Genomic DNA, 2,530 nt, shown 5'->3' on the forward strand with positions numbered 1-2,530 from the left:
GGGTGCGGCCGGCCTGGGCGTCCCTCTCCTTCCCGCCCTGCCCCTCCTCGGTGGACACCCCAAAAAGCCGGTCGGGCAGAGGGGACGCCCCAGGGCAGCCTCTTCTCCCACACTGACCACCCGGAGGGCGCCTGCCAGCCCCGCCCCAGCCCCCAGCACTCACTTCCCACCGCAGCTGGGGCGGGATGTTTCGGATCTGGATCTTCCGGCTCCTGAAAGGCAAGAGGAAATAACAGTGAGGAAAGATCCAGATGTTTTAGGACCCGTGACCCACCTGGTGTGAGCGTTTCCAAACCGCACCGCAGTTTGCTCCTCCTGGATTTCTGCTCACAGTGACAAAATCTTAGAATGACTAACTTTTTAGGCATAGAGATTTAAGAAGAGATGTCTCGGGTTGTTTTCTTTTTTTCTTCATTATTGAGCTTTCTCGTTCCTTTAGCCAGGCAAATCTGTGACCCTATGCTCCAGCCACTAGAATACAAAGTTAACTTAGACACAAATTATTAGCCAGGGATAGTGGCTCGTGTCTGTAATCCCACCACCAGGGAGGCTGAGGCAGGAGGATCACCGGGAGTTCACAGCCTGGGCTACACAGTGATACCCTGTCTCAAAAAATACAGAAGTCACTAATTAACCTGGCAATTACTTCACGGTACCTGCCCCACGCTCTAATTGACCTGGAGGCTGAGGGCACACAGCAGCACAGACGGAAGGCCGGGGCTCCGCAGGCACTAGCGGAGGCGGTATTGGGGCCCCAATTTCAGCCAGACAATCGTGTGGTTAAGCCCCTGTTATACATATGGATTGAAACCACTTATTAGCTCGGATCCTTAAAAGATTATTTTACTTGAAGGCCCAGTGCCTGCTTGGTAAAGCAGGGATAATCCGTATTCACAGGCGGTGGGTGCTGGGACACAAACTTTATAAGCCCTAGCCAAAGGACTGGAGTGCACACTTCAAATGTAACCATAGACGCACCTTGGCGAACAGTAAGGTAGGCGTGGCTACCCATCCAACCAGTGCCAGGCCTGTGCTGCCCTCCCAGTTAACTCCTTCCCATCTTTCTAGTTTTCGAGACAGGTCTGGGTTTGTGGTTCAGGCTGGCCTTGCTTTGAACTCATAGCAATCCTCCTGCCTCAGCCTCCCAAGTGCTGGGATTACACACCTGTGCCACCACACCGCAAAACTTTCACTTTGGCATCTCACTGTTTTTGTTTGTTTGTTTGGTTGGTTTTTTTTGGTTTTTTGAGACAGGGTCTCACTATGTAGTTGAGACTGACCTGGAACTCACTATGTAGCCCAGGTTGATCTCGAACTCACAGAGATCCTCCTGCCTCAGCCTCCCGAGTGCTGGGGTCACAGCCACCAGGCAAGGCTCACACAATATGTTCTTGTTTGATTTCATTTGTTAGTTTTGCTGGGATTTTCCGTGCTGGGGATGGAATCCAGGGCCTCCCCTGAAGGCCGCACAGGGCCTGCTCTGACTCCCTCCCTCAAATGCCTCTCACAGAGGTAATCGGCCCCAGCAAGGCTCAGCGCACCGCCTAAATCAATGCCCTGGTCCCTAGGCTGAAGATGGACTTGATGCATGTTAGTCAATTGTCATTTAGGTCTCTGAATGCCCTGATCAAACTCGGTTCAAGGTCAAGTCCGTCACAGTCCTAGAAGCTGGCAGGAAAGTCCCTTCGAGCCTGTGAACAGGCCCAGCCTGGGGGTCCCCCACCTCCTCACAGGCCCGGGATCGACCAGCGACCCAATGGGGCCACCAAAGTCCTACTGCGCTGGGGCGGGGGGCGTGATGCCAAGTCCTACGGTCAATGTGGGGGCAGCAGCTGCCCGGCCAGTAGGTCACTCCACTGGGACCAGCGTCCGGGTGCAAAAGGCAACAGAAGGGTCTCCAGGGTCCCTGGTGGCCCAGCAAGTCTCGTGTGGAGAGCTTCCATCCACAGAGCGCCTTCAGGAAAATTCTTGCTGGACGGAAACGACAGGAAAAGGACACGCACAGAAGACATTCTCTCTGAAGCCGGGCATGGAGGCCCACGCCTCTGATCCCAGCTCTCAGGAGGCTGAGGCAGGAGGAGCGCCAGGAGTTCGAGGCCAGCCTGGACTACATAGTGAGACCCTGCTTTTTTAAAAAAAAAAGAGCATTTTTGAGATTTTTGAGGTGCCCTGGGCCCTCTCGCCCTGTAGGGCGCCTTCCCTGCAAGAGGGGCGCCCGCTTGTGTCCTGGGTTGGGGTCCTCCGCACAGCTCACTGGATGGCTGCCGGAGAATCCGAAGCGATGTCCCCACTGGCTCCCCGGGGGGCACCCCGACCTCCTGCCCGAGGAAGGCGGTGGGCGGGGCCCAGTCCCCTCCGAGTCACCGCTGAGGTCAAAGGTCAGCGCTTCCCACCTTCAGGCCCCAGGGGAGGGGCTGCCTTCGCGGGGCGGCGCGGAGGCGAAACCCAATCTGCGCCGGGCGCTAATCCACATCCTGGAAGCCCGCGCGCCGGGTCTGGAACGTGTGGAATGCTGGGGAGGGCGGAGGCG

The 2,530-nt window shown here is 56.6% G+C and overlaps 1 long non-coding RNA gene across 1 annotated transcript in view; it reads right to left on the reverse strand.

The window, feature by feature from the left end:
- Positions 1–152: 152 nt before the first annotated feature.
- The window catches only part of LOC104859486, a 19,456-nt gene continuing 17,078 nt past the window's right edge, over positions 153–2,530 (reverse strand). Inside the window, exon 3 of the long non-coding RNA XR_779398.1 lies at positions 153–212. This is a non-coding gene — a long non-coding RNA (uncharacterized LOC104859486). The remainder of the gene's footprint in view (positions 213–2,530) is intronic.

This window comes from Fukomys damarensis, unplaced genomic scaffold (genome assembly GCF_012274545.1).
Source record: "Fukomys damarensis isolate Sample0158 unplaced genomic scaffold, DMR_v1.0_HiC HiC_scaffold_13, whole genome shotgun sequence".
Classification (NCBI taxonomy): domain Eukaryota; kingdom Metazoa; phylum Chordata; class Mammalia; order Rodentia; family Bathyergidae; genus Fukomys; species Fukomys damarensis.